This window comes from Lampris incognitus, chromosome 4, assembly GCF_029633865.1.
Source record: "Lampris incognitus isolate fLamInc1 chromosome 4, fLamInc1.hap2, whole genome shotgun sequence".
Lineage (NCBI taxonomy): Eukaryota > Metazoa > Chordata > Actinopteri > Lampriformes > Lampridae > Lampris > Lampris incognitus.
Window position 1 is genome coordinate 67,677,081 of NC_079214.1, and position 16,279 is coordinate 67,693,359.

Below are 16,279 nucleotides of genomic sequence, written 5' to 3' on the forward strand. Positions count from 1 at the left end.
TGTGTCTGCCCTTTTCAGTGGCTAGACTGTGGTCGGTGAGCCTGTACTTGGTGAGGATGTGTCTGTGCTGACTGTCTCTGACAGTGGACAGACAGTCAGCCAGTTTGTCTTCTCCTTTTAGGGCCCCATAACATCCTCATTTGTGTTGTCATTGGGTTTCTATGTCCCTCCCAGTGTTCCACATGTGAGTTGTTGATTTGTGTGATGATGTGGTTTACTCTAGTCTGTGGTTGGTTAGCAGTGCTAGTCTGAAACTCATCTATGTCAGTGGTTACGGGGTCAGTTAGCTCCACAACCAGCTGACTGAGGGGACTCCTTCTTAGCTCTTGGATTTGGACTGCTTTAAATAGCAATGTGTCATGGGGACTTGATTTAAGGTGCATCCAGAATTTAAGTGATCTTTTTTGGATATTTATTATCAGTGGGAAATGGCCTAATTGTCAAAGTTGTAGCAGAGAGGAGGACCCAAGTGCAGATGGTGGAGGACAACTGGTACCGACAACTTTTGTATTACACGGAACTAAAACAGCAGGTACAGACAGCGGGGAGGGCTAACAAACAGGATGTGGCAAAACTTACAAAACAGCAGGAATGGACACAGGGAAAGTTCACAAAAGACGAGGCACTCTGGTGACAAAAAGTCTCTGAGTCTCAGTGGGTGTCTCAGTGGGCGTCTCAGAGTTAGGGTGAGACGACCCGACAAAGTGCCAGAGCAACCAAGGGGCATATATACCCAGGGGAGGCCAATCAGGGGGATTGTGCGCAGGTGCGCGGGAACCGGCCAGCCAATTGGGGACAGGGGAGGTGAGCAACCAAGGGGCATATATACCCAGGGGAGGCCAATCAGAGAGATTGGGCGCAGGTGCGCAGGAACCGGCCAGCCAATCGGGGACAGGGGAGGTTGAGTGAAGCCGAGCAATTCGGGTCATTCAGGACCCTGGGTGCAGGTGGATTAAAGCACCAATTAGGGAATGGGAGAGCCATGTTCACAGACCATGACACTAATTCTGCCCTGCATGCATTTGTTGGTGTTTTCGTTTGTACGTTTAGCAATTTTCAACAGAATTCTGCATGCGGGGCTTGTACTATTGGATGTTTGTCCCATCTAGTGTAGTCTTGCTGACTGAGTGGACCCTATACTTCACTTCCATATACTGCAATGGGTAGGATGACACTGTCAGAGATTTTGGACCAGATTTTATTTGGGATGTCTGTTTTATAGAATTTTCTTTTTATTGCATGGAAAGCTCTTCGGGCTTTCTCTTTAAGTGCATTCACTGCCAGACCAAAGCTTCCCGAGGCATTGATTTTCAGTCCCAGGTCATCATAATTTAACGTGTGTTCTAGGGCGCTGTTACATAGAGTCAATAGTTGTCTACATTCCTGACACCTGGGCTTCTTCTGGAAGATCATAATTTTTTTCTTTTTTAAGTTTACTGCCAGGGCCCAGTTCTGACAGTATTTCTCTAGCCGATCCAGATGCTGCTGTAGACCCTGTTCTGTGGGTGAAAGCAACACCAGATCATCTGCATAGAGCAGGAATTTAACTTCTGTGTTGTTTAGGGTGAGGCCAGGAGCTGCAGATTGTTCCAGTAACACTGCTTACTCATTGATGTAGAACAGGGTTGGAGTCAAACTGCAGCCCTATCTCATCCCTCAGTCTTGAGTGAAGTATTCTGTTCTTTTGTCGTGAAGTTTTACTCTGCACTTATTTTCCAAATACACAGATTTGATTATGTCAAACACCTTTTTTGGTGAAAATGTTGATTAATTAGGGTGTGTAGGGTGTAGATGTGATCTGTCGTGCAGTGATTTGGTAGAAAGCCAATCTGACTCTTGCTCAAGCCACTGTGTTCAGTAAGGAAGACCTGTATTTAGGTGTTAAGAATACAGCAGAAAACCTCCCCTAGGTTACTGCTCACACAGGTGCCTCGGTAGTTATTGGGGTCAAATTTAACTCCCCTCTTGTATATTGGGGATATAAGCCCCCTATTCTAGGTGTCAGGAAGGCAGCCAGCTTGTAGAACCAGGTTGAACAGTTTAAGCAGGGCCTTCTGCAGCTCAAGAGAACTGTGTTTGAGCATTTCAGTCCTGATGCTGTCAGGGCCACAGGGTTTTTTTGGTTTGAGACTTTGGAGTTTGTCTGTTAGTTCTTCTAGGGAAATTTAGTAGTCAAGTGGGTTCTGATTGTTTTTTTATAGTTGATTCCAGTATTTCCAGCTTTTCTTTTATATGTTTTTGTTCAGATGAGAGGTCTTCTGGCAGTATTTCTTTTTATAGGTTTTCAAAATATTTTTTCCAAATGTCTTCATTTTGAATGGCTAGTTCCTGGGATGTTTAGAATTCAAATTGTTCCATTTTTCCCCATACTGATTTTCATTTAAAGACTCTTCAGTGTCTCAGGGAGTTTTGTTTTAGTGATCTTGCTTTTTCCGTTTTAAAGTTTGTTTATATTCTTTGAATACCTCACAGTATTTTTGTCTTAATTCAGTTTTCTGTGGTTGATGGTGTTTTTGATTAGATATTTGTCGTAGTTTCTTTCTTGCATTTCTGCATTCTCCATCGAACCATTTTTCTTTTTGAACTCTCTGATTCTGCTTATTGTTGACTTTATTTAATGTTTACTTTAACTTTAATGTTGTGAATGTTTCGTTAGCAACGTTGCAAAAACATCCAAATGCAATAAGAAATGATCGTAAACTAGCAGCACAAATGATCAAATGTAGGTAGCTGGTTTAAATGTATACAAAATAGGAACAATTGGGCCCCATAATGTTTAGCTGGGTGCAGCATATGTAGGCAGAAACTCACTTTCCACTGTCAGTTTGAAGAACAGCGGTGATTAAAACGTCTACTCAGCCCATCTGAACTACAGCGAGGTTGTTTATGGAGGGAGAGCTGCATGCTGTTCTGTTCAAGGCCGTTCCTATTTGTCTGCAGCAGCTGATGGAAATGAAACGGCTCTCTAGTTCATCTGACAAATGGGGGGGGGCGGTGGGGGGAGATTTTCTCACATCTGCGAGAGGATTTGTTCTCATTTGTCATCGTGTGACCTGGCATGCATCATTAAAAAAAAAAGAGAAAGAGTACAGCTCCTAAAAGCCATGATAAGACACAGAGAGACACACAGAGAGAGAAAGAGAGAGGCATGGTGAGTCTGAGGAGAGGGTGAGAAAAGGGGTGAGAGAGAGCGAGAGATGAGGAGGGAGAGCACAGGGGTGAGAGATAGAGAGAGACATGGTAAGTGTGGGGAGGGGTTACAAGCAAAGGGACAGCAGGGATGAGAAATAAACATGATGAGTTTGAGGAGAGAACAGGGACGAGAGAGATGGTGTGTCTGAGGCGTGAGTGAGCGAGCGAGAGAGCGAGAGAGAGAGAGTCTTTCACTATCAAAAATTACAACAAAACAAATTCATTCAAAACACCCCCCCCCAAAAAACAGACTCATACATTCAGAACCAAGGAATTCTCTTACTGAACGCAGCACATCCTGCACAGCCCAAGTGTTCACAAAAACTTCTTTTTTTGTCAGTCTGTAAAAAACCAAACTCTACTCTGAGCCGAGCTGCCAGCAGCCCAGTCAGCATCAGGCGGGGTGGGGGGGGTGGAGAGAGAGAGACAGAGAGAGAGACAGAGAGAGACAGAGACAGAGAGAGAGACAGAGAGAGACAGAGAGAGAGACAGAGAGAGAGAGACAGAGAGAGACAGAGAGAGAGACAGAGAGACAGAGAGAGAGACAGAGAGAGACAGAGAGAGAGAGACAGAGAGAGACAGCGAGAGAGAGACAGAGAGAGACAGAGAGAGACAGCGAGAGACAGCGAGAGAGACAGAGAGAGACAGAGAGAGAGAGACAGAGAGACAGCGAGAGAGACAGAGAGACAGCGAGAGAGACAGAGAGAGAGACAGAGAGAGACAGAGAGAGAGACAGAGAGAGAATTTTTGAATATTAAACCAAGTCTTTATTTAACAGAAAAATTTAGACAAAAAGCAGACTTGAAATCCCTCCGAACATAAACAATACTTGTCGAGGTATAAACAATCAATAAGCATTTTTTACAAGCCCAAAAAAACAATCATTCACCGACAACTCAAAAAATAAAAAACAGGTAAGACCTCTTTTATCCAAGTTCTTTAGAAAAGACCAGCTCATCTTTTATGGTGGAACACAGCAGCCCTTTATAACACCACAAGGTTGTGAATGTGACCAGGTCTTTCATTGCCTTGTAGTAATTGAAGTCTACTTTTATCCTGGCCTGGACCATCCTGCAGAACAACAGTTCAACATGACATTCTATACATTCTTTAATTCTCTTTTTATGGCTCACAGAGATAGCCATCTTTGCCTGCCCTGAAATAAAGTTTAAGAGTTGACATTTAAATTTTACACGTTGACTATATTTGAAACCAAAAATGAAATTCTGTTTGCAGAAACTTTCCCCAGATGATCTAAATAAGCGGTCTAGTAGCAGGAACAGGGGTGTAAGCCTCACACATTCTGAAAAGCAATGAAACACTGTTTCTCTCTGGGCACAATAGGGACAGTTGTCATTCACATTAGGGTCTAGCACATAAACAAAAGCATTGACCGCCACTATGCCATGCAAGACCCTCCACAGCAGATCACCAGCTTTTTTAATTAACGGTGGTTTGTATAAGGCCCTCCAGACTGGCTTCACATTCTCCCCCAAGCCCAGCTGGGCCCTCCAGGGTGTATCAGTCCGACCACTCAGTTTATCTTTATTCAAGACTTTCACAAGCATATTATACATGGTCTTACCTTTAAGTACATTCAGCCTGTCATTAAGAGCATTTCCCAAATCCAAAAGTGGCCCCATACAATTTTTCAGATCAGGAACAACCTTTAAAACAGGAAATGGATCCTCACAATTGGGATGAGTAGAACCACTGCAGTACGATGTCAAAAGCCCCCGTTCTACTGCTGTGAGCTGACCGTTCCACTTAAGTAGTACCCGACTAAGGAGGCGCGTAGATTTCACTCCCAGGTGAGATGCTAGAGTGGCAGCGTTGTCAAGATTGGGCCCAGCCAGCTCCACCACCTGACCCAATGTGACGACCTTTGCCTGGCAGAACAGCTTTGATACCGTGGGTCCAAAGTCGCAAAACGTGTCCATACGCCCACCATACACCACCGGCTCTTTTAGAAGCCAGCTCAGAGAGTCAGAACAGCCCATTCTCTCCTTCTTGAACATATTCCACAATCTCATGAGCCCACGATAAAATCCAGGCAATCCATTGAGGTCTGAGTTCTTAATAGCCATTAGGAACAAGGGCAGGTCTATTCCGAGTCCACAACACCGTCAAAGTATTGCACAGGCTGCTGGTCGCCACACTAGATCTCTAGGCCCAGTGAGCAATCTTTGAATGAACTGGAGGCGGAAGGCTGCACCCCTGCTGGCCAGATGGACCAGCCCTTGACCCCCCTCATCTTTAGGAAGGTACAGCACACTCTGAGGAATCCAGTGCAAGTTGTCCCAGAAAAAGTTCACCAGCACAGCCTGAATCTTGGCCAGGGGGTTGGTTGGAGGATCAACGCATGTTAATCGATGCCATAGCGTTGATGACACCAGGTTGTTGATTACTAACATGCGCCCCCTATACGACAGTTTTGGTAGAATCCATTTCCACCTCCTAAGACGCCCTTCAACTTTTTCCAAGACATTCTCCCAATTCTTATTTGAGAAGGTGTCATTCCCCACAAACACTCCCAGATATTTCATCCCTCCCCTTTTCCATGTCAATCCCCCAGGTAACATGAGTTTACTGTTCAGTCCCTCTCCTACCATCAGTGCCTCACTTTTTCCCCAGTTTACCCTAGCCGATGATATCTGACCAAACTTAATAACATTTTTTACTAAGACATCAACATCTCTTTGGTCCTTTACAAAAACAGCTACATCATCGGCATAGGCAGAGAGCTTAAAAGTTGTGCCGCAACCAGCAAAAGCAACTCCAGACAACTCACACCTCAATTTATGCAACAGGGGCTCAATGGCCAGGGAGTACAACATTCCAGACAAAGAACATCCCTGCCTAATTCCCCTTCTAACCACCGTTAATTTTAAGTACACTCTCAATGTCACTGTACAAAACCTTGATCGTAGCTATAAAACCTGGGCTGAGACCGAAACTTTCATGGTTTGCCACAAGTGCTGGTGTTCAACCCGGTCAAAAGCCTTTTCCTGATCTATGGAAATAAGACCAGTTTCAACTCCCAATGAACTAGAGATGTCCAAAACGTCCCTAATTAATGCAATGTTGTCAGTGATCAGCCTACCGGGCACACAGTAAGTCTGGTCAACATGGATGACCTCCTTCATCACCTTTCTCAGTCTGTTTGCTAGCACCTTAGAAAAGATCTTGTAATCGGTGCAGAGCAAGGACACTGGCCGCCAGTTCTTAATGTCCTACAGATCCCCTTTCTTCGGCAAGAGAGTAATGACGGCCCTTCTGCAACTCTGAGGCAATCGCCCCTCAGCTGCACTATTCCTCAGTACAGTCAACAAATCCCCTCCGAGCACCGGCCAAAAAGACTTATAGAAGTCAACAGGTAACCCGTCTATACCAGGTGCCTTGCCACTTTCCAGACTTTGCAGGGCGTCATGAAGTTCTTCAGGGGATAGTTGAGCCTCGAGGTCTGTATTGAGTGCTACCTCAACCTTTTTTAGCCCATGATAGAATGACTCAGCCCCCAGCACATCCTGCCTGAGTTCGCTCTTATAGAGGTCACTGTAGAACCCTGCTGCGTATTTCAGAATTCCAGAAAAATCTGACAGCTGCACACCAGTGTTAGTACGCAGAGAGTGAATGGTTTTTCTCTGCCCATTCTTGCGCTCTAGACTAAAGAAAAAGTGAGAAGGAGCATCCATATGTGTGGCGTTCAGAAAGCGTGAGCGGACCAGTGCCCCCTGTGCTGTAATACCCAGCAGGCTAGCCAAAGCAGACTTTCTGGATTTGAGAGCTTCTACATGGCCTCTGTCTCCTGTGGAATCTGCCAAATTCTGTAGTTCCACCATTTCATCCTCTAGATCTCTCATAGATCTGGCTATGTCTCTGGTGACATTGCGAGTGTACTGCTGGCAAAACTGCTTTATCTGACACTTGCCAATGTCCCACCATTGCTGCAGAGAAATAAATTCAGACCTTCGGCTCCTATATTGGCCCCAGAAAAACTTAAAAGCATCTCTAAAGTTGTTATCATTTAGGAAGCCTGTGTTAAAATGCCAGAAAGCACTATTTGTTTTAACACTTCGTACGAAAACTGAGCACTGTACAAGAGAGTGGTCAGAGAAACAAACTGGAAGCATGTTACATTGTTTAAACACATTAAAATGATGTTTAAAACAATAAAACCGATCAAGCCGTGCCATGGATAGTGCGTTATCTTTTAGATGTGTCCATGTATACTGCCTCTGGGTCCCATAAAAAGCTCTCCAAACATCTGTCAGTTCACACGAATTAACCAAGCGTGTGAGCCGACTAAGAGATGCAGGATGTGGTTCCTGATGGTTCCTGTCCAACTTGCAATTCTCTGTACAGTTAAAGTCCCCTCCCAGAAATAAATACTCCTCACTGTCACATTTACTAATAACATCAGGTAACACATCCAGAAAAACTACTCTTTCAGGGCCAAGGGTTGAACCATAAACATTTATAAAAACCAGTGTTGCGTTGTCATACTGCGCCCTTACTTTCAGTAGCCGGCCTTCGACTACTTCCTCTACCTCAAGGGAGCATGGCAAAAAATCTCTTGAGAAAAGAATCCCGACCCCACCACTAACATTGGATTTATGACTGAGAATCAATTTTCCAGTCCAATCCCTCTTCCATTCAGTTTCATTATATGCTGTGCTATGTGTTTCTTGCAAAAGCAAGACATCTATTTTCTTCAGCTCAACCAGTTTAAACACAGCAGCTCTTTTCATGTCATCTCTTGCTCCATTCAGATTTAAAGTGCCTAATTTTATATTACACATGAGGAGAGTGGGGCTGAACTGTGCCAGAAACAAGCTTACACTGACCAAAAAGATAAAAATACCCAAACTTGTCTTAAACATCATCATAAAGTTGCAATTTTACCTTCTGAACAAGTTTTTTCAGTCTGAAGACTTCCTGCTCAGTAAATGTGTTCACCTCCAAGTCCCCTGTGTTTTTCATAAAGCATTTAACTGAGTCAGTAAAAAGCTGCAAGTCTGGAAAATAATTTTCCACCTTGACTGCCCTCAAACCCTTGGTAACCTGCAAAAACTTCCTGATCTTCAGAAAGGCATAGCTGCCTCCTGTCTCCACCTGTGTACGAGGAGAGGAACCTAACTCACACTCACTTTCGTCTGTGTTCTCATCAGACAAAGAGGAGGATGGCTTTTTATCTTTTGAAGCCCTCTTCGCTTTTAAATTTTCCTGTCTACCTTCAGTTAGCTTCCTTTTAATTGAATTTTTGGTTTTATTTCATCGTCCAACATAATCTCTGCCTCTTCTTCGAGTACAGACTCTGCCACTCTAACAGCAGTCTGCTGTATTTGCGTCCTCCGACCACCACTCGTATCTGGCCCAGCCAATTTGCTATGATCCCTGGTCTCACTGTTTTCCTCTTCCGTTTCATTCTGTTCAACCTCCCCTACCTGCTAATCCTGGCCATCAGCTGTGACCTGCCCAAGTTCTGTCACCTTCTCAGTGTGCTCAACGTTTTTAACCTGCTCAGCCTGCACACCTCCTTCTCCTGCCTGCTCAGTCCGTCCATTTTCCTCATGTTCCCCAGCCTCGGTCTTTCTCTGTGTCACCACCTGGTCTGTTTCTCCCACCCCTCGCTCCCCAGCCTCCTGTCTGCCCTGTGCCGACTCGGCCGCGCCGTCTCCAGCCGGAGATGCGCCGCTCGCGGCGGCATCGGTGGACGAAGGCGGCCCTTGAGGCTCAGATCTACCCTCACTCCTTTCAGGACAAGACCTTACTAAATGCCCCTCTGACCCACAGCCAAAACATTTCATCATACCAGAAGTAACAAATACAATTTAATCAAAGTCATCAATCCTGAATTTCAGCTTCAGATCCAAATCCTCTGCATTATTTTTCAAAATCATGAAACCTTGCCTCCTATGGGACACAACGTGTTTCAAGTGAGGAGACTGGCAACCGGAGGAGACCATTTTTATGGGGGACACTAGTTCTCCGTATCTTGCAAGCTCCTTCTCAAAAGCTGCATTTCTCATGAACGGGGGAGCATTGGAAATGGTGATTCTCTTGGCTGGGTTACCAGGCGGGCAGAACGGGAGTCAACATGTCCCTAATCACCACACCACTTTCCACCACCTGGTTGACCTTATCAATACTGTCCAGAAACATGACTACTGCACCGTTCATTCTGGACGCCGATTTGATGCTTCCATAGCCCACATGCTCACCTACCGCGAGGCAGCACTCCTCCCCCGAGCATTTGACCACCGGAGCCACTTTAATCGCGTGCCGGCGTGTCAACTTTTCGAACGCCGTTCCTCCACCTCCCACAGCGGCCATATTGCCCCGCCGGGCCGGTAGCAGCGCTACCGAAAATAAAACTCCGCTTAAATCTACCACCGAGAAAAACGAACTAAAAACTAAACAACAACTAACCCACAGAAAGCACGTGAAAGGGACCAGACAAAAAAAGTCCAAAATTCAGAAACTCACTCACACCGAAACAACACGCTGCTGCTCCGTACACTCACTCGCACATCCGCTCAGAGAGAGAGAGAGAGAGAGAGAGAGAGACAGAGACAGAGAGAGAGAGAGAGAGAGAGACAGAGAGACAGAGAGAGAGAGAGACAGAGAGAGAGACAGAGAGAGAGACAGAGACAGAGCGAGACAGAGACAGAGACAGAGAGAGAGACAGAGAGAGACAGAGAGAGAGACAGAGAGAAAGAGAGACAGAGACAGAGAGAGACAGAGAGAGAGACAGAGAGAGAGAGAGAGAGAGAGAGAGAGAGAGAGAGAGAGAGAGAGAGAGAGAGAGAGACAGAGAGAAAGAGAGACAGAGACAGAGAGAGACAGAGAGAGAGACAGAGAGAGAGACAGAGAGAGAGAGAGAGAGAGAGAGAGAGAGAGAGAGAGAGAGAGAGAGAGAGAGAGAGAGAGAGACAGAGAGAGACAGAGAGAGAGAGAGACAGAGACAGAGAGAGAGACAGAGAGAGAGACAGAGAGAGACAGAGAGAGAGACAGAGAGAGAGAGACAGAGAGAGAGAGACAGAGAGAGCGAGCTTGGTGGGGGTACATAAATATTTCAGGTACGAACATTAAATGAACCTTTTTCTTTCCAGTTTCCAGAGACAATCTGCTGGACAGTTTAACTGTGTTTAACATCACAAAACTAATAAAGACCCCCAAACACAAAACCTCTACGACCAGAAATAACACATACCCACAAATCCCGAAGACCTCGGACCAACAGAGAGGGGTCAGTCAGGGTCATGACAGGATCCTTTCAGCTTACTGTGGCATTTTCTATTTTCTATATCACACAACCACCATACTTAATGTGGAGAACAAAATACTTCTTCTAGTTGTGTTAACACACACACACACACACACACACACACACACACACACACACACACACACACACACACACACACACACACACACACACACACACACACACACACACACACACACACACACAGACTGAAATGCTGCTTTATTCTTTCCAAACAAAAATGGTTATTGGAGAGACATAACAGCTGCCAGCTGTCTGTGGTTAGGGTTCAACCGGGAATGAAAAGTGAATTGACTGTCAGTTATCCCATTTTTCAGCTACGTGTCCGTTATGTGAAATGTTCTCATTTAGAGGTGTTGTGTTTAAACCCGGGAAATGCGCAGATTTTCCAGTTCATCGTGGGAAATAAGCCCCCGACAAACCAGTGAGAGGCGTCCTTGTTCCTCGTGTTTTCTCTGCGAACTCTTCAGGTTATCAACTGGTAAAGAATTTCACTTCAGATGAGGCCTTCAGAATGGAGGGACTCCTGACTCTGACACATCCAAACCAGGCAGACATGAATGAGAACCAAGAAAAGACAGTGACAAGAGATGCTGGACGCGCGACTACCACTGGATTCAGCTTTACAACGGTGTCTTCTGGGGACAGCTGAACATGAGTCTCAGACATGTTTCAACAAGTCCAACGAATTTGGAAGTAAAAACCCAAGTGACAGTTGAACATTTTTACGTGAAATGTCCAATATTATCAATGGTGGATGACACACGGAGGGAGGGGGGGTTGTTTAAAGGACAGGTTTAAGACTCCTGTTTAGTTGCCCCATAAGACACCGTTGTAAAGCTGAGTCCAGCGGTGGTTCCATGTCCATAATCTTCAAAATGAAGCTGGTGAGTAAAATGGCTCCATAACTGATATGGACGAGAGCACAACCTACAAAAATAAGACCCAGGTAGCACAAAACAAGAATTATTCTATGACATGACTCTATACATCCAGGACAAACACACTGGAAGTAGTTCAGCAACCAGGAAATGTAGAGATTCAATATATTTACCTTTAGAAAGCATCAGCTGAGGCACATCACTAAACCTTTATCTGGAGATCTAACATCTCCCCATATGATATTCACCAATAGAGTAGACTGTAAGAAGGAGGGGGGGTTTGTCCCCATTTTAAACAGCTCTTTATGTAAATCAAATTGTCAACTTCAAACGAGTACTTAACATACATCTCTAACATAGCGTAAAATAATCACTGAACAGCAGCTGCAAAACATGACACAACAAGCGAAACAGACCTGCCTTCATTAAGACCAATTTTATCTGAGCTCTGCAGCAAAGATCAGCTCATCCTCCATGGCTGAACACAGCACTCCTCTATAACACCAGATGGTTGTGAATTTATCCAGATCCTTCACTGCTCTGTAATAATTAAAATCTACCCTTATCCTGGCCTTCGCCATCCTGGTAAACAAGAGTTCAACGTCACAGTCTACAGATTCTGCAATTCTTTTTTCCCCCGGCTAACATTTAAAGCCATTTTTTGTCTATCCTACATTGAAATTCCGAGAGTTGGCATTTATATTTAAAATGTTGGCCAGATTTAAAAACAAGAATGAAAGTCTGTTTGTAAAAACTTTCTCCAGATGATCTAAATAATTTCTCTAGAAGCAGAGACAGGGTGCAAGTCTAACACATTCAAAAATCAATGGAAAACTTTCTCTCTCTGGGCACCATAAGGGCAGTTGTTCACATAAGGGTTTAACACAGAAATAAAAGCATTGACAGCCACTATGCCATGCAAGACCCTCCACTACATATCACCAGTTTTTTTTCCATTAACAGCGGTTTTGATAAAACCCTCCAGACTGGCTTCACATTCTGTCCCAAGCCCAGCTGGGCTCTCCAGGGTGTATCAGTCCGACCACTCAGTTTGTCTTTATTCAGTAGTTTAAACATCACATCATACATGGCCTTACCTTTAAGTTCATTTAGACCCGAATTCAAAGCATTTCCCAAATCTAAAAACGGACGCATGCAATTTCTAAGATCAAGAATAATTTTTAAAACAGGAAATGGGTCTCCAATATAGGATGAATAAAACCATTCCAGTATGATGTTAAAAGTCCATATTCTTTTTCTGTGAGCTGACTGTTCCAGTTACACAGCAGGTGACTGATGAGGCGCATAGATCTCACCCCCAGGTGAGATGTTAGTGCAGCAGCATTGTCAAGATTGGGCCCAGCCAGCTCCACCATCTGACTCAATGTGACGACCGCTGCCCTGCAGAACAGTTTTAACACAGTGGGTCCTATGTCGCAGGTCATATCCATATGCCCACCAGACACCACTGGTTCTTTTAAAATCCAGCTCAGAAAGTCAGAAAAGCCAATTCTCTCCTTCTTAAACATATTCCACACTCTCATGAGCCCACGATAAAAACAAAAACAGGTAATCCATTGAGATTTGAGTTCTTAAGATCCATTTAAAACAAAGGAAAGTTTATCCTGAGTCCACAAAGACGTTTAAGCATTGCACAGGCCACTGGTCTCCATACTAAGTCTAGCCTCAGTGAGCAATATCTGAATGAACTGTAGATGGAAGGCTGCACCCCTGCTGGCCAGATGGACCAGCCCTTGACCACCTTCGTCCTTAGGAAAGTACAGCACACTCTGACGAATCCAGTGCAATTTGTCCCAGAAAAAGTTCACCAGCCCAGCCTGAATCTTGGAAAGGAGTTTGGCTGGAGGATCAACGCATGTTAATCGATGCTATAGAGTTGATGACACCAGGTTGCCGATTACTAAAACGAGATCCCTATATGACATTTTTTGTAAAATCCATGTCCACTTCTGAAGACGTCCTTTTACTTTTTTTCCAGAAAATTCTCCCAATTCTTATTTTAAAAAAGATTAATTCCCCACAAACACTCCCAGATATTTCATCCCTCCCATTTTCCATGTCAACCCCCCCCCCCCAACCAGGTAACATGAGCTTACCATTCAGTCCCTCTCTTACAATCAGCACCTCACTTTCCCCCCAGCTAAACCTAGCTGATGATATTTGATCAAATCTGTTAAACTTTTTTACTAGAATATCAACATCTCTGTTCTTTTACAAAAGTAGCTACATCATCTGCATAGGTAGAGAGTTTAAGCGTTGCGCTGCAACCAGGAAATACACCTCAATGTATGCAGCAGGGGCTCAATGGGTAGAAAATACAACATTCCAGACAAAGAACACCCCTGCCTAATTCCCCTCTGGACCTTAAAAGGAGCACTAAAACCACCGTTAACTTCAAGTACACTCTCAATGTCACTGTGCAAAACCCTGATCTTAGCTATAAAATCCGGGCTGAAACCGAAAGCTTTCATAGTTTGCCACAAGTGATGCTGGTGTTTACAGAGAGAAGAGTAAAACGCCACAGCATGACTCATCATTTGCTTTGGATCATCACCCTGCCACCGGGGAGCTTTAGGGATGTCATCAACTTGCTCCTGGCAAGTCTCCTCCAAACTGAAGAAGCAAGAGCACAGAGCATCTATGTCTTTGATGTTGAGGAAACGAAACCTAATGAAGGCTCCTGTCACTCTCTCCTGCATGAATGTCCTGAGCTCCAGTCTTTTCTTGCAGCAGGCAATCAGCAGCAGTCTCAGTTACAGTTCATAGCACACTCGATATTGTTAATACTCTCCTCCAGCTTCTGAACTACTGCTTTAATCCTAGCAGTGGAGTGAGCTATACTGTATACTGCTGACAGAAGACACAAATCTGTGCCTTGCCCACTTAGCATCTATGGTGTCTGCCTCCGCTTGCCGTCTATGCGGACATGCGAACCACTGTTGGCCAACATCGCCACACTCAAAACATTTCAACTACCCTGAACTAGCACACACCATGTATGAGCCACTACTGTGTTTAACTCTGAAGGAAACCTCCAAACTCGGTGTCGGCGAGTCCAAAAACATAAACAGCTGCCTCCTGAGTGAATGAACACATCTCAGCTTCGGATCTTTACATCCGAGACTGACAGTTTTGAAAGCACTGGCAAATTTACCAAACCTCCGCAGCTCATCTTCCAACAGCTCATTAGAGATGAACAGCGGAACAGCAGACACTGATTCTGGTAGAGGGAACCGACAATGGGAAAACAGCACAAAACATATCCCTGATAACTACACCTCTCTCAGGAACCAGGAACAATTGTCGTCTCATTCATGTACTTGCGTACACAAAAGAGACGAAATTTCGTTTTTCACAGCCCACAGCAGTGCAACACAAAAGACCAAAACACCTCCCAAAAACGACCCCATCAAAAACACAAAACCAGAGAGAAGCAAAAAAACCCCAAAAAACAAAACACAAACCATCAACAACACAGTCCATTCAGTAAATTTGCAACACAATTTAAAAAAAAATCACTGTCCAAGAGAAGGAACGCCAGCCAGGATGACCGCTGGAACTGCCGGCCTGCAAGGGCTAGCAGTTAGCTTAGCCGGCCCTGCCTACACGTACTGTCAGACCGCCCTTGGTGTTTCCTCTTCGGGCACAGCTCCAGTCAAGGCCGCGGTCATTGGGCCCACAAGGCCCCAATCATCTCACTAACATGACGCTCCTCCTTCAACAACACCACCACATCCTTGTTCATTCTGGGAGCAAACAGTAGAGCGCCATGTCCCACCTGCTCTCCTACGGCCAACAAAACCTCCTCCACCGCCACACCGGGCTCCGGCTGGACTGTCCGGATCCCATGACGGATGGACGGGGGTGGAGTCACGGAGGATGCCAATCCTACTGAAAACCACCCAACGAAACCCCTGAACACTCAGCCAACACTCGGTAGAAAGTATTAGGGGAGCTTACCTGATCATGCACACAGGACAGATGGAGAATACTGGGGAAATCCAACAAATAGAGGGCAGCAAACAATACAAACTCCGCGCCAACCTCACATCCACCACCCTCACTCATGCTCATACACCTCCCAGCATGCAGTGCAGGGAGAGAGAGAGAGAGCGTGACAGAGAGAGAGGGAGGGAGAGAGAAAGAAACTTGTTGAGCCAATGCCAGTAGAGATTGTGAGGGAGTTTTTTGACAGGAAATATGTTATGACGATAATAGGTTTCCCATAATGCATCTCTCTTTAATATGTTATGACGATAATAGGTTCCCCATGGTGCATCTTTTTTTTTCTTTTTCTTTTTACACCCACACCCACCCACCCACACACACACACACACACCCACCCACACACACACACACACCCACACACACACACACCCTGCGGAAACAAGGTGGCCTGTTTTCGGTCCGTTAATCACGGGTTTGTTTTGCGTTGCCCTACATGCGCTCCACAAGTGGATTAGTGGGGGCTCCATTTGTTCCTTTGTTGTGTTTTTATACTGCTCTTAAAGCCATTTACAACCGTTTTATACTCCTTTCATTACCCCCAACACCACCCCCCCCCCTCCATTACACTGCTGGTCAAAACAGACAGTTTCTGTCTTGTATTGTGTAAATGTGTAAACACAACATCCATTACACGCTGTCCATCTCGGGAGAGAGCCCCCTCCTTCACAGCTCAGCCCCCCCCCCCAAAAATAATAATATCAACACATAAATATATATATATATATATATATATATATATATATATATATATATATATATATATATATATATATATATCTCAACACAAATATACACTACCGTTCAAAAGTTTGGGATCACCCAAACAATTTTGTGTTTTCCATGAAAAGTCACACTTATTCACCACCATATGTTGTGAAATGAATAG

At 44.8% G+C, this 16,279-nt stretch overlaps 1 protein-coding gene across 1 annotated transcript in view; it reads right to left on the bottom strand.

The window, feature by feature from the left end:
* LOC130111477 (CD82 antigen-like) overlaps nt 1-16,279 on the bottom strand; it is a 61,255-nt gene that overhangs the window by 24,618 nt on the left and 20,358 nt on the right. The window lies entirely within an intron of this gene.